Below are 23957 nucleotides of genomic sequence, written 5' to 3'. Positions count from 1 at the left end.
TTGCTATATCTTAACAGAATAAATCAATGGATGGCATTTTGCAGCAGTTAACACCCGGTGACATCTCCAAGCAGTCATATTTTTACGATTTTGTAGTCGAAAGAACCGCTGCAAAATACCATTTAGCAGCGGTTATACCAGCGATTGCTATTAACCGCTGCTAACGATTTAGCCGCACGCTATCTTTCAGCGGATATATCAATCGCTGCTATACGTTTGGCAACAGTTAAAAAGCACTGCTAATCCTGTACATAACCGCTGCTATTTGTCGGATGTGGTGTAGTATTTTTTCAAATAATCAAATTGATATTTCATTTTTTTTATTAATTTTAACAGTTATTGATATAACGTGGTGAACTTCTTCAATTTAATTTGTAAAGCTCAAGTTTAGCCTAGTGATAGTGTTGGTAGGTCCCCAACTCAAATGTGACCTATACTTTAAAGTTAAAAAAAAAAGAAGAAAAAGAAGTGGCAAAGGCCACCGTAAGAAGAAAAAGAAAAAAAGTGAAGAGAAAGAGAGTGTGCATCACATATTTGGAAGAAAGAAAGAAAATTAGAGTGAGGGAGAAGAGATCGACGAAGGAGAAGACAAAAAGGGGAAAAAGGCTATTTTAATATGCTTCTATTGAGCAGGTAAACTTGTTTTATTTTTTATGAAATTTTTGTATGTTGTTTCTAGTGTAAAGATGAACATTAGGATATAACTTGCTAGTTGTATTGCCTTCTCTTTTTGTCTGATTTGAGATACCCACTTTTGTGGAGAGCTTATGTTGATTCCATTAGTTTTGATGATGTATTTTGTTATTTGTTGAGATGTCCTAGTGCTACTAGGAAGACTGATTGTGTATTCATCCACTATTTTGATAGTAAAAAATTTTATTAGATTAGGTCCCGTAGATTTTGGTCCTTCTTTTTGGGAATTTTTCTCTGATGAAAATTCTGGTGTTTGATTATTTAATTTCTGCCATTATATTTGTCATTTGGAGTATCTTTGGAGTTGCCTATTTAATTGCACATGTTGTGGGAAAAAATTTTGGTGCTTCCGTTGTTAGACAGATTTTTATTTGAACCTCAGTTGTTTTTTCCAACAAAGTGGTATCCAAAGCTTTGATTGTTTATTTCTATGCTAATTAAATGGAGAAAAATACTCATAAGCCAAATATGATCAAATTGAATTCCAAAAATTACTCGATTTAGAAGACCCTCATAGAAGATATGTTGTACAGTAAGGACGTGTATGATCCTGTGGAAGGGGTAAATCCAAAGGTACTAAATCCGATACTGAATGGAAGAAGTTGGATCAGAAGGCAGTGATGGGTGGAAAAATGCCGGTTAAGAATTTCTGATAAAGATAGCATTGCAAGTACAGTCTTAACCGACGACAATTCCACTATCAATTTAAAAGTGTGTCACAATTAAAAATAAATAACCGGGAGTAGAATTCCGGGTCGTTTTCCCAAAGAGTTGACATAATGATGTAAATTATTGGTCAGGATTTTTCTGAATATTTTTAAAGTTGACATTGAAAGAATAAATAAATAGAAATTAAGGCAATGAGCAGATAACAAGAGGTGTTGTGTATTTGAAATAAAAGGCCTTAGTTAGAGGAGATTAATTGGAGTTTCTATCCTTGTTGTCTTTCCCAAGTATGATAGTAAATGTTCATTGCTTCCACTTAGTTATCCTCTAACAATTGAAGAAAAGTCAAGTGATTGTCACTAACTCTGATTCACAAGTCCTAGTTACTTCCTAGGGAAGGACTAGAGTTGGTGAAAATTGAGTTAGCCAGCAATTCCCACTTACAGATCAACACTTGAGTATCACAACTCAAGAAATCCCATTTAATCAACTCCTAAGCCAAGTTGAGAGCTTTAAGTCATTAACATGAATGCTATTTTTATAAACATATAATAGGAATAAATAAAAGACATGGTAATTATAATAAATTAATAAAATCAAAATTTGGCACTGACAATTAATTAAAACGGATCAAACAAGCAATAAAAATAAACATAGAAATAATTCAATGCATTGATTAAATTCAAGAATGACAAGATCGAAACATGAGTGCACAATAATCAAATAGAACAAAGTAATAGAGAAATTAGAACAGAAAACTAGAAGGAAATTGACTTCAATTGAAGGTAGTGGCAGCACTCTCAAGATCTAATTCAAAGATGAACTTAGAATGCTAAGAACCCTAGGAGAAGTAGTGGTTTTTCTCTCTAGAATTCAAAAACTAAACAAAAACTAAAGTGAAAGTGTCTTTAGTCTCAGCTCCACCTCTGCCTCTAGCCTGTGTTTTCGGGCTTGAAACTGGGTTTGCCCAAAAATTGCCCCCAGTGATTTTTGTTAAGTGCAGCACGTGACGCTCTGTCACGCGTACATGTCAGCCACACGTACGCGTTGCTAAACGACGCTCCTGGTCACGCACACGCGTTGGCCATGCGTGCGCGTCGCTCCTTGCTTCTCAGCTCTTTAGTTTCTTGTGCTCCTTCCACTTTAACATGCTTCATCTTCAACCTTTGAGCCATTCATGCCCTGTAAATCTAAAAACATGTCACAAATACATCACGACATCAAATGGTAATAAAGGAGAATTAAAAATTAACAATTTTAAGGCTTAGGAAGCATGTTTTTAATCATAGCACAAAATTAGGAAGGAAATGAAAAACATGCAATTTACATAAATAAGTGTGAGAATAGTTGACAAAACCCACTCAATTTAGTCCAAAATATATCATAAAATAGTGGTTTATCAGGCAGTTACTTTGATTAGGACATGGCTCGATCTTAGCATGTATCCTCATGTTGACACTGAAACTAATGCTGAGAAGATGTGGAAGAAATTAAAGAAGTTATATGAGAGGAAGAATGTACAAAGTAAAGCATTCTTGATTCGGAAGCTAGTCAATATAAAATATATTGAAGGAAAATCAATACCAGAGCACTTGAGCATATTTCAGGAGACTGTGAACTAACTGACAAATAATGACATCACTTTAAATGATGAGTTACAAGCCTGATGCCAGGGCATCTTGGCCAGAGCACTTTTATTTACATATTTTAGGTAGTTTCATGCATTTTCTTAGTTAATAAGCAAGTTTTGGGTGAATATGCACTTACATCTTGATTCAAGCAAACATTATGAACTTTAAATGATTTCATGAGAATAATGCTTGAATTGAATGCTAATTTAGATGATGCAAGATCTCATAATCTAGAACAAAGCTTTAATGCACTTTGTTTGTTTGATTTTAGGACAAATGAAGCATAGAAGAGAGCAAGCTTACAACGTTAGTGGTAAAGTTAACACCACTAACGTCTTTGAAGGCCATATTAACCCACGTTAGTTGCCACGTTAGTTGCACTAATGTAGAGACTAACGTGGAAGAAAAGAAGAAGCTCCAACATTAGTGGTAAAGTTAACACCAATAACGTTGCAAAGGGCACAAACAACCACGTTAACACCATTAACGTGAGCTCTAACGTGGAGCAAAAAGGATCGCCAACGTTAGTGACACTAACTTTGTCACTAATGTTGGATCAGGCGAAGTTTACCCACGTTAGTGCCACTAACATAGGAGGTATCGTGGAGCAAGGAGTATTAGAAGCCAACGTTAGTGACACTAACTTTGTCACTAACGTTGGAGATGGCCAGTATGCCCACGTTAGTGGCCACGTTAATGCCATTAACATGAGCACTAACGTGGAAGAGAAGGAGTTTTGTAACATTAGTGACAAAGTTAGTGTCACTAACGTCTTCGTGTCATGCCATGCCTACATTGATAGCCACGTTAGTAACACTAACATGGACCATTAACGTGGGAGAAAAGCAAGGTTGTAGCGTTATTGGCGAAGTTAGCACCAATAACTCTAGCGAAGGATAGGAAAAGTGCCACTAACGTATGAGTTAACGTAGCTCAAGTGGGTTGGGATGTTAGAGACAAAGTTAGCGTCTCTAACGTCTTCGAACCAGGATTTGTACTAAACGTTAACACCACTAACGCATTGACTAAACGTGAACCATGCCTGACTCAACTTCCTTCTGCAAGCAAAGCTAAGCCCACTAAAGACTGTAACTGCTTCAACTAAAGATCAAAGGCCCATATCCAAACTTGCAGAGCTGATAGAAGATCAGAGGAGTAGTATATATAGGAGTAGTTTTGAACTAAAAAGGGGATTGGAATTGGGATCTAGAGATCAAAGAATTGTAAACACTCTATATATTTACTTTCTCTGCAATTTGGTTTACTTTACAATGCACTCTTCATTTTGGCTTTCCATTTCCAGAGCTATGAACAACTAAACCCCTTTTCATTGGGTTAGGGAGCTCTGTTGTAATTTGATGGATCAATTGTAATTTTCATTCTTCTTTCTCTTTCTTTTCTCTTGATTTTACTAGAAAGCTTTTGATATTCATCCAATTGGTTAGTTATCTTGGAAAAGAAGCTCTCCATAATTGGATCTCCTCATAACCTTGGAAGAGGAATAAGGATATCATGCTAGAAATGCTTTCTCATGCTAGACCGGATTGGGGTTTGGGTGGATATAGTGACATATAATCCTACCAACACTTTGATTCGGAAATGCATGTGGTATAATCAGTGACCATACTTTATCTCTTCCCATGAGCAATTAAATCAACGAATTGGGCAATTGTTCAAGCTTAGAGAGATTGGGTTGCTAAGAAATTGAGATCCAATCACTTAAGATTGCCAAGGAGATCAATGAATGCATTGATTGTGAAAAAGATGAGAATGAACTTAATCCGGAGAATACAACATCTCCTAAGCCCAATGAACTCCCCATTTCTGATCTTACCCATTCTCTTTAATTTCTACTATTTACTTTGATGCTCATCTCCCCAAATTCCCATTTAAGATTCTACAATTTACTTTTCTGCAATTTACATTCTGCCATTTATTTTCAGCATTTACATTTCCTGTCATTTACCTTTCCCGCCATTTAATTTTCTGCAATTCTCAACTCAACTTTTCTTAGCTCAACTAGAACACTACTCTAATTAAAGTTGCTCGACCAATCAATCCCTGTGGGATTCAACCTCACTCTATTGTGAGTTTTTACTTGATGAAAATTCAGTATACTTGCTGAAGGGAAATTTGTAGTGATACATGTTTTCGTGCATCAAGTTTATGGCGCCGTTGCTGGGGATTGATTTTGTATTGACAATGATTAAATTAGAGGATAACTAGATTGAGCACATTTCTTTTGTTTTGTTTATTTTATTCTGTTATTACTTCCAATTTTAGCAATTTTCTTTTATTATTTTATTGTGTTTTATTTGGTTATTTACATTCCTATTCAACTAATCCACTAACTGTTTGATAAATTGTGTCACTCACACTAACAACAATCTTAACAAGAGTGATTTCTTCACTTTTCTCTTGCTTGTGTGCTCTGCTAATTGTATGACAGGTAGAAGAAGTGGAGCGTCAACCTCCTTTGAATCTGAACCTGAGAGGACCCTTCTTAGATTAAGGAGGAAAACAAGAAGGAAGAAGGTTGTTGGTGTAGAAGAAGAAGAGGAGAACTTAGAGATAGACATGGAGAAGAACATGGAGAACCACCATGAGGAGGAGACACATAACCATGCCAGAGAAGGTGCAGTAAACCATGCTGGGCAAGAGAGAAGAGTTCTAGACTCTTGCATTAATCCAAATCCAGAAAATTGTGGAAGTAGCATCCAAAAACTAACCATACATGCCAATAACTTTGAATTGAACCCTCAACTCATCACCCTTGTTCAGAACAATTGCTCATTTGGAGGAGGCACCCAAGAAGATCCTAATCAACACTTAACCACTTTCCTAAGAATATGTGATACTATGAAGTCTAATGGTGTTCATCCTGACACCTATAGATTGCTTTTGTTCCCCTTCTCTCTTAGGGACAAAGCATCTAAATGGCTAGAATCCTTTCCAAGGGAGAGTCTGACGACTTGGGAAGATTTGGTAAACAAGTTCATGGCAAGATTTTATCCTCTTCAAAGAGTCAATAGATTGAGGGCTAAGGTCCAAACATTCAGGCAGCAAGATGGTAAAACTCTCTATAAAGCATGGGAGAGGTACAAAGACTTGACAAGAAGGTGCCCACCAGACATGTTCAAGAATGGGTGCAGCTGCACATCTTCTATGAAGGCTTGTCTTATGAATCAAAGAAGGCATTGGACCACTCTTCAAGGGGATCTCTAAACAAGAAAAAGACCATTGAAGAAGTCATAGACATCATAGAAACTGTGGCCAACAATGAGTTTTTCTATGCCTCTGATAGGAGCAACAACCGAGGAGTAATGGAGCTAAATCACATGGATGCATTGCTGACTCAAAACAAGATGATCACCAAGTAATTGGCTGACCTTACCAAGTAGATGGAAAAGAATTAAATTGCAATAGTCACCACCCCACCACCAGCTCAAGAAGAAGTGAATATAGAGGAAGGGGGTGATTGGGAACAGGCCAACTATGTTGGAAACACATCAAGGTAGTCATACGATGGGTTGGAAGAACCACCCAAATTTTTTGTGGAGAAACCAGCAAGACCAAGGCCAAGATCAGTGGCGTCACAACCCAACCAAAACAATAATGCAGTCTATCAACACTCAACTCAAAGGCCATATCAACACCCACCCAATAACTCTTCTCAACATCCATATCAGATCCAAAATAGTCATTCTCAACCCTCTAACCTCAACTCACCATCATCATCTGAAGATAGACTCTCCATGATTGAGACTCTGCTCGAAGGCATATGCAAGGAAATTCAAGACAGTAGAGCGTTCAGGGAGGAAGTGCGATCCAACATGCAAAATCAGGATGTAGCCATCAAGAAACTTGAGACACAGATTAGCTACCTATTCAAGCAAGTTCCTAACCACAACCTTTGTAACAACACTAATGCAAACCCAAAGGAGGAATGTAAGGCCATCACACTCAGGAGTGGAAGGGAATTGAAGGAGACATCAAAGGAAGCACAAGAGAAGAAAATGGATGAAAACAAAGAAAGACAAGAGGGAGCACGAACTCCTACTCCCAACTCACATCAAGAATGGAAATGACAACCAATTCTCATGATTCTTGGAAGTCTTTAAGAGTCTACAGATTAACATACCCTTTGTTGAGGCAATAGATCAGATGCCGCTCTATGCTAAGTTCTTAAAGGAATTGATTACCAAGAAGATATGTTGGAAGAATAATGAGACTGTTGTACTAATTGAGGAATGTAGTGCTATCATTCAACACAAGCTACCCCAGAAATTGAAGGACCCAGGGAGCTTCAAAATCCCTTGTATCATTGGGGAAATCACAGTGGAAAAAAACTTTATGTGATTTGGGAGCTATCATAAATCTGATGTCCTTAGAAATGATGAGAAGAATGAAGGTTGAGGAGGCTAAACCAACAAGAATGGCCCTTCAATTGGCAGATCGATCATTCAAGTTTTCCCATGGAGTAGTGCAAAACTTGTTGGTAAAAGTGGGGGACTTCATCTTCCCAGCAGACTTTGTAGTGTTGGATATGGAGGAAGAAGTCAAAGCCTCCATCATTTTGGGAAGGCCATTCTTAGCTACTGCCGGAGCCATCATAGATATCCAAAAGGGCGAACTTACCCTTAGGTTACATGATGAAAAGATGGTATTCAATGTGTTCAATGCCATGAGCTACCCACAGGAATCACTAGGAGAATGCATGAGGTTGGATTCAATGGAAGTTTTAGTACAAGAAACCCTTGAGGAGGAAGAACTTGAGGAGATGTCAGAAGAAGAACCCGCATCAAACGAAGAGGCTGCAGCAGCCGAAGTTCTTGTTCAGGGCACATTAGAAGCGAAGAATGAAGAAAAAGAAGCACCCAAGCTTGAACTGAAAGCATTACCACCCACCCTCAAATATGCATATTTGGGAAATAATGAAAATTACCCGTTATTATAAATTCAGCTCTCAGCCAAGAACGAGAGGAAGAATTAATCAAAGTGTTGCAAAAGCATAAAGACGCCATTGGATGGACCCTTGCTAACTTAAAAGGAATCAGTTTGGCCATATGCATGCATAAGATACTGTTGGAAGATGATGCCAAACCCTCCATTCAATCCCAAAGGAGGCTGAATCCAGTCATGAAAGAGGTGGTGCAGAAGGAAGTCATGAAACTGTGGCAGGGAGGGGTAATTTACCCAATTTCAGATAGCCCATGGGTGAGCCCCGTCCAAGTGATCCCCAAGAAAGGAGGCATCACTATAGTGCCCATTGAAAGGAATGAGCTCATCCCTACACGAACCGTCACAGGATGGAGGATGTGCATTGATTACAAAAAACTTAATGAGGCTACAAGAAAAGATCACTTCCCACTCTCTTTCATGGATCAAATGCTCGAAAGGCTTGCAGGACATGCATATTATTATTTTCTAGATGGTTATTCAGGATACAATCAAATAGTGGTCGATCCAAGAGACCAGGAAAAAACATCATTCACTTGTCCATATGGAATGTTTGCTTATAGGCGCATGCCATTTGGGCTATGTAATGCACCTGCAACTTTTCAACGCTACATGCTTTCTATACTCTCAGATATGATAGAAAAGTTCATTGAAATCTTTATGGATGGCTCTTCAGTATTCGGGAACTCCTTTCCTAATTGCCTAAATCACCTCGCCTTGGTATTAAAAAGATGTCAAGAGACCAATTTGGTTTTGAATTGGGAGAAATGCCATTTTATGGTGACAGAAGGAATAGTTCTTGGTCATAAGGTTTCTAACCAAAGCATTGAGGTGGACAGAGCTAAGGTGGAATTAATTGAGAAATTACCTCCACCAAGTGATGTCAAGGAAATTAGGAGCTTTTTAGGGCATGCTGGCTTTTACAGAAGATTTATTAAAAATTTTTCAAAAATAGCTAAGCCTTTAAGTAATCTTCTTGTGTCTAATACATCCTTTGTTTTTTATCAGAAGTGCATGCTAGCGTTTGAAAACTTGAAAAAGAAACTTTCCTCAGCCCCTATCATTACCCCACCTGATTTGTATTTGCCATTTGAGCTGATGTGTGATGCATCCGACTTTGCAGTTGGGGCAATGCTAGGATAGAGGAAAGATAACTTGGTGCATGTCATATACTATGCCAGCAAAGTCCTTAATGACACTAAAAAGAATTACACCACCACTGAAAAAGGAGTTGTTGGCAATAGTGTTTGCATTCGATAAATTTAGATCATATCTCATTGGCTCCAAAGTGATTATTTTTACTGATCACACATCACTTAAATATTTGTTTGCCAAGCAGGAGTCAAAACCAAGATTGATAAGATGGATCTTGTTGTTGCAAGAATTTAATATTGAGATTAAAGACAAGAAAGGAGTGGAGAACAAGGTAGTAGATCATCTATCTAGAATCCCTTGTGAGAAAGGTGGCACACATGACTCAAGTGTGAATGAGTTCTTTCCAGACGGACAACTAATGTTGGTTCACAAGGCACCCTGGTTTGCAGATGGTGCACGAAATTGTGATCTCAATGGCGCCAACAACTTGGTATGTACAATTGTAATCTCAACTCTTTTTCACAACTTCGCACAACTAACCAGCAAGTGCACTGGGTCATCCAAGTAATAAACCTTACGTGAGTAAGGGTCGATCCCACAGAGATTGTCGGCTTGAAGCAAGCTATGGTCATCTTGTAAATCTCAGTCAGGCAGATTCAAATGGTTATGAAGTTTTGATAATTAAAAGATAACTAAACATAAAATAAAGATAGAGATACTTATGTAATTCATTGGTGAGAATTTTAGATAAGCGTATGGAGATGCGTTATTCCTTCTGAATCTCTACTTTCCTACTGCCTTCGTCCAATCCTTCATACTCCTTTCTATGGCAAGCTGTATGTTGGGTGTCACCGTTGTCAATGGCTACTTCCTGTCCTCTCAGTGAAAATGGTCCTCTACGATTTCTGTACGGCTAATCAACTGTCGGATTTCTCGTCTCAGATGAAAAATACCATGCACATATATCATATGGCTAATCAGCTATTGGTTCTTGATTGTGTAGGAATAGGATTTACTATCCTTTTGCGTCTGTCACTACGCCCTACAGCCGCGAGATTAAAGCTTGTCACAGTCATCCCATCCCAGATCTTACTCGGAATACCACAGCCAATGTTTAGACTTTTCGGATCTCAAGAATGCTGCCAATTGATTCTAGCTTATACCACGAAGATTCTAATCTCGGATTCAGATGCCCCATTGTTAGAGGGGAGTCGATGTGAATCATTGATTAGAAACCCAAGAGATATACATTCAAGCTTGTCTTCATGTAGAACGGAAGTGGTTGTTAACCACGCGTTCATAAGTGAGAATGGTGATGGGTGTCACATAATCATCACATTCATCATGTTCTTGTGTGAGAATGAATATCTTAGAATAAGAATAAGCATGAACTGAATAGAAGAACAATAGTACTTTGCATTAATACTCGAGGAACAGCAGAGCTCCACACCTTAATCTATGATGTGCAGAAACTCCACCATTGAAAATACATAAGTGAAAATAGGGTAGGCATGGCCGAATGGCCAGCCTCCCAAAACGTGAACAATGGTCCAAAGATGTTCCAAAAGCTCCCTAGTACAATAGTAAAAAGTTCTATTTATACTAAACTAGTTACTAGGGTTACAAAAATAAGTAAATGATGCAGAAATCCACTTCCGGGCCCACTTGGTGTGTGCTTGGACTGAGCATTGAAGCTTTCATGTGTAGAGACTTTTCTTGGAGTTAAACACCAGTTTGTAACTTATTTTTGGCGTTTGACTCTAGCTTGCAACTTGTTTCTGGCGTTTAACGCCAGAATAGGGCAAAAAGCTGGCGTTGAACGCCAGTTTGCATCGTCTAAACTTGGAAAAAGTATGAACTATTATATATTGCTGGAAAGATCTGGATGTCTACTTTCTAACTCAATTGAGAGTGCGCCATTTGGATTTATGTAGCTCCAAAAAATTTATTTTGAGTGCAGGGAGGTCAGAATTCAACAGCATCAGCAATCCTTTTTCAGCCTCTGAATTAGATCTTTGCTCAAGTCCCTCAATTTCAGCCAGAAAATGCCTGAAATCACAGAAAAACACACAAACTCATAGTAAAGTCCAGAAATGTGAATTTTTCATAAAAACTAATAAAAATATACTAAAAAATAGCTAAATCATACTAAAAACTACCTAAAAATAATGCCAAAAAGCGTATAAATTATCTGCTCATTAGCAGACATTGCCAATTTTAAAGCAACTGGGGAAGTGCCTCCAGAGATCAACAAACATCAAAGAAGGAAGCTCATTAATGATGATAAATACTTAATCTAGGATGAGCCATATCTCTTCAAGGAATATTCAGATAGAATACTTAGAAGATGCATTTCAGAGGAAGAAGGACGAGAAGTCCTATGGAATTACCATGGTTCTTGCTATGGAGACCACTTTAGAGGGGAAAGAACTACAGCCAAAGTACTGCAGTGTGGATTCTTTTGGCCCACTATTTTCAAGGATGCCAAAGAACTAATGAAGAGCTGCAATGAATGTCAAAGGACTGGAAATTTGCCCAAAAGAAATGAGATGCCGCAGCACTTCATCTTAGACCTTGAACTGTTTGATGTGTGGGGGATCGATTTCATGGGACCATTCCCAACCTCATATTCAAACAAGTATATTTTGGTGGCAGTGGACTATGTATCCAAGTAGGTAGAGGCCATTGCAACCCCAACAAATGATAACAAAGTGGTCATGAACTTCCTCAGAAAGAATATTTTCAGCCGGTTTGGAGTTTCACGAGCTCTCATCAGTGATGGAGGAAGCCATTTTGCAACAGACCATTAGAGAATCTTCTCCTAAGATATGGGGTAAAGCATAAGGTTGCCACACCTTATCACCCCCAAACAAGTGGGCAAACAGAGATCTCCAACAGAGAGCTCAAAAGGATCTTGGAAAAGACTGTGGGAGCATCAAGAAAGGACTGGTCGAAATGCTGGATGACGCTCTTTGGGCATATAGGACAGCCTTTAAAACACCAATTGGGATGTCCCCATATCAATTGGTGTATGGAAAGGCTTGTCATCTACCCTTGGAGCTGGAACACAAAGCATTCTGGGCTTTCAAATTACTAAATCTTGATAGTGCTGCCGTTGGTGAGAAAAGGATCTTGCAACTGCGAGAATTGGAGGAGTTCATGTCTCAAGCCTATGAAAATGCCAAGATCTATAAGGAGAGTGATGAGCGGATAATTTGTATACTTTTTGGCATTGTTTTTAGTATGTTTTTGGTATGATCTAGTTAGTTTTTAGTATATTTTTATTAGTTTTTAGTTAAAATTCACTTTTCTGGACTTTACTATGAGTTTGTGTGTTTTTCTGTGATTTCAGGTATTTTCTGGCTGAAATTGAGGGACCTGAGCAAAAATCTGATTCAGAGACCAAAAAGGACTGCAGATGCTGTTGGATTCTGACCTCCCTGCACTCTAAGTGGATTTTCTGGAGCTACAAAAGCCCAATTGGCGCGCTCTCAACGGCGTTGGAAAGTAGACATCCTGGGCTTTCCAGCAATATATGATAGTCCATACTTTGCCCAAGATTTGATGGCCCAAACCGGTGTTCAAAGTCACCTCAAGAAATCCCAGCGTTAAACGCTGGAACTGGCACCCAAATGGGAGTTAAACGCCCAAACTGGCACTAAAGCTGGCGTTTAACTCCAAGAAGAGTCTCTGCACGAAAAATGCTTCATTGCTCAGCCCAAGCACACACCAAGTAGGCCCGGAAGAGGATTTTTATGTCATTTACTCATCTCTGTACACCTTAGGTTACTAGTTTTCTATATATAGGACCTTTTACTATTGTATTAAAAATCTTTTGATCACTTTAGATCTCTAAATCATCTTTGGACATTTTAGTTCTTAGATCATTGGGAGGCTGGCCATTCGGCCATGCCTAGACCTCATGCTTATGTATTTTCAACGGTGGAGTTTCTACACACCATAGATTAAGGTGCGGAGCTCTGCTGTACCTCGAGTATTAATGCAATTACTATTGTTCTTCCATTCAATTCCGCTTGTTCTTTATCCAAGATATCACTTGTTCTTCAACTTGATGAATGTGATGATCCGTGACACTCATCATCATTCTCACCCATGAACAAGGTGACTGACAACCACTCTTGTTCTACAAGCGATCAAGGCCCTAGTGAATATCTCTTGGATTCCTGATTGCACGATGCATGGTTGATCGCCTGACAACCGAGTGCTCGTCTGACAAACGAGCCAACCATTCCGTGAGATCAGAGTCTTCGTGGTATAGGCGAGAACTGATGGCGGCATTCAAGAGAATCCGGAAGGTCTAACCTTGTCTGTGGTATTCTGAGTAGGATTCAATGATTGAATGACTGTGACGTGCTTCAAACTCCTGAGGGCGGGGCGTTAGTGACAGACGCAAAAGAATCACTGGATTCTATTCCGGCCTGATTGAGAACCGACAGATGAATTCTGCTATGCTGTGACAGAGCATATGCAATCGCTTTCACTGAGAGGATGGGAGGTAGCCACTGACAACGGTGAAACCCTTGCTTAAGCTTGCCATGGAAGGGAGTAAGAAGGATTGGATGAAGACAGTCGGAAAGCAGAGAGACGAAAGGGAAGGCATCTTCATGCGCTTATCTGAAGTTCCTACCAATGAATTACATAAGTATCTCTATCTTTACCTTTGTGTTATTTTCGTTCATCACCATTACCATTTGAGTTTGCCTGACTAAGATTTACAAGATAACCATAGCTTGCTTCAATACTAACAATCTCCGTGGGATCGACCCTTACTCGCGTAAGGTTTATTACTTGGACGACCCAGTGCACTTGCTGGTTAGTTGTGCGAAGTTGTGTAATGCCATGGTATTGAGCCACAAAGTTTTTGGGGCTCATGACCGGGGATTATGAGAGTTGTGAAAAAGTATTGTTCACAATTTCGCGCACCAAGTTTTTGGCGCCGTTGCCGGGGATTGTTCAAGTTTTGAGCAAGCTTTTGGTAACATCAGTGCCAAGATCCGGCAACAACACCAAATTTTTGGCGTTATTGCCGGGGATTGTTCAAGTTTGGACAACTGACGGTTCATCTTGTTGCTTAGATTAGGTATTTATTTTTTCGAAATTCTTGAAGATGAATTCTAGAGTTTCATGATGATTTGTTGAAATCTGGCTGGCTGAGAAGCCATGTCTAATTTCATTGGACCGAGGTTTCAACTTATCACCACAAGAGCTTGTTGATTTCTTATCAATCTTGCTTTTGGAGCAATGATCTGCTAAGGCTTGGCTGGCCTCTGGCCATGTCTAGTATTTTGGACCGAAGCTTTCTTTGAGAGCTTGGCTGGCTGTGAAGCCATGTCTAATTCCTGGACCGGAGTCTTAGACTAGCATTGCACTGATTCCTGGAATTCTCATTAAGAATTTTGATACCTTTTTCCACTTAATTTTCGAAAAACACAAAAAAATTTTACAAAATCATAAAATCCAAAAAAAATATTTCTTGTTTGAGTCTAGTGTCTCATCATAAGTTTGGTGTCAATTGCATGCATGTGTCTAAGTGATCTTCAAGATGTTCTTGATGATTTACTTGCTCTGATCTTTGAATTCAATTGACTTGATTGTTTTGTGTGTCTCATATGCATTTTCATTTTGTTAGTGTCAGTAGTATACAAACTGCTAAGTTTGGTGTCTTGCATGCATTGTTATTTGATTCTTGTTGCATTTTGGTTTGTCCTTATTATTAAAAATCCAAAAATATTTTTAATTTGTGTCTTTTCAAGTCAATAATACAGAGAAATTGAAGATTCAGAACATACAGCAGAGGAATTGCACAGAAAAAGCTGGGCGTTCAAAACGCCCAGTGAAGAAGGACAGACTGGCGTTTAAACGCCAGCCAGGGTACCTGGTTGGGCGTTTAACACCCAAAAGGGTAGCATTTTGGGTGTTAAACGCCAGAATGGATACCATTCTGGGCGTTTAACGCCAGGATGGCTAGAGGGGAAGATTTTGTTTTCAAATCAAATTTTTTCTAAGTTTTCAAAATCTTTTCCAAATCAAATCTTTTTCAAATCAATTTTCCAATCAAATCTTTTTCAAAACCAATTTTGTTTCCATTTTTAAGATACTTACTATCAATTAATGATTTGATTCAACATTTCAAGTATGTTGCCTTTTCTGTTGAGAAAGGTTTAATGTTTGAATCATATCTTTTCTTGTTAGTCAAGTTTTTAATTTTCAAATCAAATCTTTTTAAAAATGTTTTTCAAATCATATCCTCTCAATCACATTTTTTAAAATCAATCATATCTTCTTAACCACATCTTTTTCAAAATAGTTTTCAATCAAATCCTTTTGATTTCTAATTTCGAAATCTTTTTCAAAAATCACTTGATTTCTTTTCCATTTTCATTTTCGAAAATTAAGTAATGTTTTTCAAAAATGTTTTCAAAATTTTTCACTTAATTTTCGAAAATTACTTCCCTCCTTCTCACATCCTTCCATTTATGGACTAATACTATTCCTTAATGCAAAATTCGAACTCCATCTTCTCTGATAAGTTCGAATTTTCTACTTCTGTCTTCTACTCTTCTTTTCCTCTGACACCTAAAGGAATCTCTATACTGTGACATAGAGGATTCCACATTTTCTTGTTCCCTTCTCTTTCTTATGAGCAGGAGCAAAGACAAAGGCATTCTTGTTGAGGCTGATCCTGAACCTGAAAGGACCTTGAAGAGAAAGCTAAGAGAAGCCAAAGCACAACTCTCTTTAGAGCACCTGAACGAACTCTTCAAGGAAGAAGAACTCATGGCAGCCGAAAACAACAACAATGCCAACAATGCAAGGAAGGTGCTTGGTGACTTCACTGCACCTACTCCCGATTTCTATGGGAGAAGCATCTCTATCCCTGCCATTGGAGTAAACAACTTTGAGCTTAAGCCTCAATTAGTTTCTCTAATGCAACAGAATTGCAAGTTCCATGGACTTCCATTAGAAGATCCTCATCAGTTTTTAGCTGAATTCTTGCAAATCTGTGACACTGTCAAGACTAATGGGGTTGACCCTGAGGTCTACAGACTGATGCTATTCCCTTTTGCTGTAAGAGACAGAGCTAGAGCATGGTTGGACTCTCAACCTAAAGAAAGCCTGGACTCTTGGGAAAAGCTAGTCAATGCCTTCTTGGCAAAGTTCTTTCCACCTCAAAAATTGAGTAAGCTTAGAGTGGAAGTCCAAACCTTCAGACAGAAGGAAGGAGAATCCCTCTATGAAGCTTGGGAAAGATACAAACAATTAATCAGAAAGTGTCCCACTGATATGCTTTCTGAATGGAGCATCATAGGTATTTTCTATGATGGTCTCTCTGAACTGTCCAAGATGTCTTTGGATAGCTCTTCTGGAGGATCTCTTCATCTGAAGAAGACGCCTACTGAAGCTCAAGAACTGATTGAAGTGGTTGCAAATAACCAATTCATGTACACTTCTGAAAGGAATCCTGTGAACAATGGGACTAGTCAGAAGAAAGGAGTTCTTGAGATTGACACTCTGAATGCCATATTGGCTCAGAACAAAATATTGACTCAACAAGTCAATATGATTTCTCAAAGTCTATCTGAAATGCAAAATGCACCAAGCAGTACTAAAGAAGCTTCATCTGAGGAAGAAGCTTATGATCCTGAGAACCCTTCAATGAAAGAGGTGAATTACATGGGAGAACCCTATGGAAACACCTATAATCCTTCATGGAGGAATCATCCAAATCTTTCAAGGAAGGATCAACAGAGACCTCAACAAGGTTTCAATAACAATAATGGTGGAAGAAACAGGTTTAGCAATAGCAAGCCTTTTCCATCATCTTCTCAGCAACAGACAGAGAGCTCTAAGCAGAATACCTCTGACTTAGCTACCATGGTCTCTGATCTGATCAAAACCACTCAGTTTCATGACTGAAACAAGGTCCTCCATCAGAAATTTGGAAGGACAAGTGGGTCAGCTGAGCAAGAAAATTACTGAACTCCCTCCAAGTACTCTCCCAAGCAATACAGAAGAAAATCCAAAAGGAGAGTGCAAAGCCATCAACTTGGCCGAATCCTGGGAGGGAGAAGAGGCAGTAAACGCCACTGAGGAAGGCCTCACTGGGCGTCCACTGGCCTCCAATGAGTTCCCCAATGAGGAACCATGGGAATCTGAGGCTCAAACTGAGACCATAGAGATTCCATTGGACTTACTTCTGCCATTCATGAGCTCTGATGAGTATTCTTCCTCTGAAGAGGATGAGTATGTCACTGAGGAGCAAGTTGCTAAATACCTTAGAGCAATCATGAAGCTAAATGACAAGTTATTTGGAAATGAGACTTGGGAGGATGAATCCCCTTTGCTCACCAAAGAACTGAATGACTTGTCTAGGCAGAAACTACCTCAAAAGAGGCAGGATCCTGGGAAGTTTTCTATACCTTGTACCATAGGCACCATGACCTTCAAGAAGGCCTTGTGTGACTTAGGGTCAAGTGTAAACCTCATGCCTCTCTCTGTAATGGAGAAGCTAGGGATCTCTGAGGTGCAAGCTGCAAAGATCTCACTAGAGATGGCAGACAACTCAAGAAAACAAGCCCATGGACTTGTAGAGGATGTTCTGGTTAAAGTTGAAGACCATTACATCCCTACTGATTTCATAGTCCTAGAGACAGGGAAGTGCATGGATGAATCCATCATCCTTGGCAGACCCTTCCTAGCCACAGCAAGGGCTGTGATTGATGTTGATAGAGGAGAGTTGATCATTCAAGTGAATGAAGAATCCTTGGTGTTTAAGGCCCAAGGATATCCCTCTGTCATCATAGAGAGGAAGCATGAAGAGCTTCTCTCAAAACAGAGCCAAACAGAGCCCCCACAATCAAACTCTAAGTTTGTTGTTGGGAGGCCACAACCAAACTCTAAGTTTGGTGTTGAACCCCCACATTCAAACTCTAAGTTTGGTGTTGGGAAGTTCCAACACGGTTCTGAGCATTTCTGAGGCTCCATGAGAGTCCTCTGTCAAGCTAGTGACAATAAAGAAGCGCTTGTTGGGAGGCAACCCAATGTTTTATATTTAATTATTTTCTTTTGTTATTTTATCTTTTTTGTAGGTTGATGATCATGAGAAGTCACAAAATTAACTGAAAAAGCAAAAACAGAATGAAAAACAGGAAGAAAAACAGCACACCCTGGAGGAAGATGCTGCTGGCGTTTAAACGCCAGTAAGCCTAGCAGCTGGGCGTTTAACGTCCAGTCTGGCACCATTCTGGGCGTTTAACGCCAGAAAGGGGCACCAGACTGGCGTTAAACGCCAGGAAAGGGCAAGAACCTGGCGTTAAACGCCAGGAATGGGCACCAGCCCGGCGTTTAACGCCAGAATTGGCTCAAAACGTGAATTTTGATGCCATTTGGTGTAGGGATGACTTTTCCTTGACACCACAGGATCTGTGGACCCCACAGGACCCCACCACCACTCTCTCTCTTCTTCCCCCATTCACCAATCACCTCAACACCTCTTCCCCAAAAACCCTTCACCTATCAAATCCCATCTTTCTCTTCACCACTCACATCCATCCTTCATAAATTCCCACCAACCCCACCCTTCAAATTCAAACCACTTTCCCTCCCAAACCCACCCATAATGGCCGAACCATTACCCCCCTCTCTCCTATATATACCCTTCTTCAACCCTTCATTTTCACACAACCTAAACACCACTTCTCCCCCTCCTTGGCCGAACACACCACCATCTCCCTCTTCCTCATTTCTTCTTCTTCTACTCTCTTCTTTCTTCTTTTGCTCGAGGACGAGCAAACATTTTAAGTTTGGTGTGGTAAAAGCATTGCTTTTTGTTTTTCCATAACCATTTATGGCATCCAAGGCCGGAGAAACCTCTAGAAAGAGGAAAGGGAAGGCAAAAGCTTCCACCTCCGAATCATGGGAGATGGAAAGATTCATCTCAAGGGTGCATCAAGACCATTTCTATGAAGTTGTGGCCTTGAAGAAGGTGATCCCCGAGGTCCCTTTTTCACTCAAAAAGGGTGAATATCCGGAGATCCGACATGAGATTCAAAGAAGAGGTTGGGAAGTTCTTACCAACCCCATTCAACAAGTCGGAATCTTGATGGTTCAAGAGTTCTATGCAAATGCATGGATCACCAAGAACCATGACCAAAGTGTGAACCCGAATCCAAAGAATTATCTTACTATGGTTCGGGGGAAATACTTGGATTTTAGTCCGGAGAGTGTGAGGGTGGCGTTCAACTTGCCTATGATGCAAGGAGATGAACATCCTTACACTAGAAGGGTCAACTTTGATCAAAGGTTGGACCAAGTCCTCACAGTCATATGTGAAGAGGGCGCCCAATGGAAGCAAGATTCAAGAGGAAAGCCGGTTCAATTGAGAAGGCATGACCTTAAGCCCGTGGCTAGAGGATGGTTAGAGTTCATACAACGCTCAATCATTCCCACTAGCAACCGGTCCGAAGTTACCATAGACCGGGCTATCATGATCCATAGCATCATGATTGGAGAAGAAATAGAGGTTCATGAGGTTATAGCCCAAGAACTCTATAGGGTGGCGGACAAGTCCTCTACCTTGGCAAGGTTAGCCCTTCCTCATTTCATTTGTCACCTCTGTTATTCAGTTGGAGTTGACATAGAGGGAGACACCCCCATTGAGGAGGACAAGCCCATCACTAAGAAGAGGATGGAGCACACAAGAGATCCCACTCATCATGAGATCCCTGAGATTCCTCAAGGGATGCACTTTCCTCCACAAAACTATTGGGAGCAACTAAACACCTCCCTAGGAGAATTGAGTTCCAACATGGGACAACTAAGGGTGGAGCATCAAGAACACTCCATCATCCTTCATGAGATTAGAGAAGATCAAAGAATCATGAGGGAGGAGCAACAAAGACAAGGAAGAGACATTGAGGAGCTCAAGCACTCCATAGGATCTTCAAGAGCAAGGAAGAGCCGCCATCACTAAGGTGGACCCGTTCCTTGATTTCCTTGTTCTTTATTCTTCTGTTTTTCGAATTTTATGCTTATGTTTATCCATGTTTGTGTCTTGTGATCATTAGTGTCTTAGTGTCTATGCCTTAAAGTTATGAATGTCCTATGAATCCATCACCTTTCTTGAATAAAAATGTGCTTAATTGAAAAAGGAAGAATTGCATGAATTTTGAATTTTATAACAGTTTAATTATTTTGATGTGGTGGCAATATTTTTGTCTTCTGAATGTATGCTTAAACAGTGCATATGTATCTTGAATTTGTGGTTCATGAATGTTGGCTCTTGAAAGAATGATGAAAAAGGAGACATGTTACTGAGGATCTGAAAAATCATTACAATGATTCTTGAAGCAAGAAAAAGCATTACTATTCAAAAAAAAAAAGAAAAAAAAACGAAAAAAAATAGAAAAAAAATAAAGAGTTGTGATCCAAGGCAAATAAGAGTGTGCTTAAGAACCCTGGACACCTCTAATTGGGACTTTAGCAAAGCTGAGTCACAATCTGAAAAGGTTCACCCAATTATGTGTCTGTGGCATGTATGTATCCGGTGGTAATACTGGAAGACAGAGTGCTTTGGGCCACAGCCAAGACTCAATAAATAGCTATGTTCAAGAATCATCATACTTTACTAGGAGAATCATTAACACTATCTGGATTCTGAGTTCCTAAAGAAGCCAACCATTCTGAATTTCAAAGGATAGAGTGAGATGCCAAAACTATTCAGAGGCAAGAAGCTAAAAGCCCCGCTCATCTAATTAATACTGATCTTCATAGATGTTTTTAGAATTTATTGCATATTCTCTTCTTTTTATCTTATTTGATTTTCAGTTGCTTGAGGACAAGCAACAATTTAAGTTTGGTGTTGTGATGAGCGGATAATTTGTATACTTTTTGGCATTGTTTTTAGTATGTTTTTGGTATGATCTAGTTAGTTTTTAGTATATTTTTATTAGTTTTTAGTTAAAATTCACTTTTCTGGACTTTACTATGAGTTTGTGTGTTTTTCTGTGATTTCAGGTATTTTCTGGCTGAAATTGAGGGACCTGAGCAAAAATCTGATTCAGAGACCAAAAAGGACTGCAGATGCTGTTGGATTCTGACCTCCCTGCACTCGAAGTGGATTTTCTGGAGCTACAAAAGCCCAATTGGCGCGCTCTCAACGACGTTGGAACGTAGACATCCTGGGCTTTCCAGCAATATATGATAGTCCATACTTTGCCCAAGATTTGATGGCCCAAACCGGCGTTCAAAGTCACCTCAAGAAATCCCAGCGTTAAACGCTGGAACTGGCACCCAAATGGGAGTTAAACGCCCAAACTGGCACTAAAGCTGGCGTTTAACTCCAAGAAGAGTCTCTGCACGAAAAATGCTTCATTGCTCAGCCCAAGCACACACCAAGTAGGCCCGGAAGAGGATTTTTATGTCATTTACTCATCTCTGTACACCTTAGGTTACTAGTTTTCTATATATAGGACCTTTTACTATTGTATTAAAAATCTTTTGATCACTTTAGATCTCTAGATCATCTTTGGACATTTTAGTTCTTAGATCATTGGGAGGCTGGCCATTCGGCCATGCCTAGACCTCATGCTTATGTATTTTCAACGGTGGAGTTTCTACACACCATAGATTAAGGTGCGGAGCTCTGCTGTACCTCGAGTATTAATGCAATTACTATTGTTCTTCCATTCAATTCCGCTTGTTCTTTATCCAAGATATCACTTGTTCTTCAACTTGATGAATGTGATGATCCGTGACACTCATCATCATTCTCACCCATGAACAAGGTGACTGACAACCACTCTTGTTCTACAAGCGATCAAGGCCCTAGTGAATATCTCTTGGATTCCTGATTGCACGATGCATGGTTGATCGCCTGACAACCGAGTGCTCGTCTGACAAACGAGCCAACCATTCCGTGAGATCAGAGTCTTCGTGGTATAGGCGAGAACTGATGGCGGCGTTCAAGAGAATCCGGAAGGTCTAACCTTGTCTGTGGTATTCTGAGTAGGATTCAATGATTGAATGACTGTGACGTGCTTCAAACTCCTGAGGGCGGGGCGTTAGTGACAGACGCAAAAGAATCACTGGATTCTATTCCGGCCTGATTGAGAACCGACAGATGAATTCCGCTATGCTGTGACAGAGCATATGCAATCGCTTTCACTGAGAGGATGGGAGGTAGCCACTGACAACAGTGAAACCCTTGCTTAAGCTTGCCATGGAAGGGAGTAAGAAGGATTGGATGAAGACAGTCGGAAAGCAGAGAGACGAAAGGGAAGGCATCTTCATGCGCTTATCTGAAGTTCCTACCAATGAATTACATAAGTATCTCTATCTTTACCTTTGTGTTATTTTCGTTCATCACCATTACCATTTGAGTTTGCCTGACTAAGATTTACAAGATAACCATAGCTTGCTTCAATACTAAAAATCTCCGTGGGATCGACCCTTACTCGCGTAAGGTTTATTACTTGGACGACCCAGTGCACTTGCTGGTTAGTTGTGCGAAGTTGTGTAATGCCATGGTATTGAGCCACAAAGTTTTTGGGGCTCATGACCGGGGATTATGAGAGTTGTGAAAAAGTATTGTTCACAATTTCGCGCACCAAGTTTTTGGCGCCGTTGCCGGGGATTGTTCAAGTTTTGAGCAAGCTTTTGGTAACATCAGTGCCAAGATCCGGCAACAACACCAAATTTTTGGCGTTATTGCCGGGGATTGTTCAAGTTTGGACAACTGACGGTTCATCTTGTTGCTTAGATTAGGTATTTATTTTTTCGAAATTCTTGAAGATGAATTCTAGAGTTTCATGATGATTTGTTGAAATCTGGCTGGCTGAGAAGCCATGTCTAATTTCATTGGACCGAGGTTTCAACTTATCACCACAAGAGCTTGTTGATTTCTTATCAATCTTGCTTTTGGAGCAATGATCTGCTAAGGCTTGGCTGGCCTCTGGCCATGTCTAGTATTTTGGACCGAAGCTTTCTTTGAGAGCTTGGCTGGCTGTGAAGCCATGTCTAATTCCTGGACCGGAGTCTTAGACTAGCATTGCACTGATTCCTGGAATTCTCATTAAGAATTTTGATACCTTTTTCCACTTAATTTTCGAAAAACACAAAAAAATTTTACAAAATCATAAAATCCAAAAAAAATATTTCTTGTTTGAGTCTAGTGTCTCATCATAAGTTTGGTGTCAATTGCATGCATGTGTCTAAGTGATCTTCAAGATGTTCTTGATGATTTACTTGCTCTGATCTTTGAATTCAATTGACTTGATTGTTTTGTGTGTCTCATATGCATTTTCATTTTGTTAGTGTCAGTAGTATACAAACTGCTAAGTTTGGTGTCTTGCATGCATTGTTATTTGATTCTTGTTGCATTTTGGTTTGTCCTTATTATTAAAAATCCAAAAATATTTTTAATTTGTGTCTTTTCAAGTCAATAATACAGAGAAATTGAAGATTCAGAACATACAGCAGAGGAATTGCACAGAAAAGCTGGGCGTTCAAAACGCCCAGTGAAGAAGGACAGACTGGCGTTTAAACGCCAGCCAGGGTACCTGGTTGGGCGTTTAACACCCAAAAGGGTAGCATTTTGGGTGTTAAACGCCAGAATGGATACCATTCTGGGCGTTTAACGCCAGGATGGCTAGAGGGGAAGATTTTGTTTTCAAATCAAATTTTTTCTAAGTTTTCAAAATCTTTTCCAAATCAAATCTTTTTCAAATCAATTTTCCAATCAAATCTTTTCAAACCAATTTTGTTTCCATTTTTAAGATACTTACTATCAATTAATGATTTGATTCAACATTTCAAGTATGTTGCCTTTTCTGTTGAGAAAGGTTTAATGTTTGAATCATATCTTTTCTTGTTAGTCAAGTTTTTAATTTTCAA

General features: G+C 39.5%; 1 non-coding gene across 1 annotated transcript; it reads right to left on the bottom strand.

Annotated features, from left to right (window-relative positions):
* Positions 1-16247: 16247 nt before the first annotated feature.
* LOC112798821 (small nucleolar RNA R71) lies at positions 16248-16355 on the bottom strand. The gene has a single exon (XR_003200418.1). It is a non-coding gene; the product is annotated as a small nucleolar RNA R71 (small nucleolar RNA).
* Between the last annotated feature and the right edge of the window lie 7602 nt (positions 16356-23957).

This window comes from Arachis hypogaea, chromosome 4 (genome assembly GCF_003086295.3).
Source record: "Arachis hypogaea cultivar Tifrunner chromosome 4, arahy.Tifrunner.gnm2.J5K5, whole genome shotgun sequence".
Taxonomy (NCBI): domain Eukaryota; kingdom Viridiplantae; phylum Streptophyta; class Magnoliopsida; order Fabales; family Fabaceae; genus Arachis; species Arachis hypogaea.
This window is presented reverse-complemented; position numbering and strand designations above follow the sequence as displayed.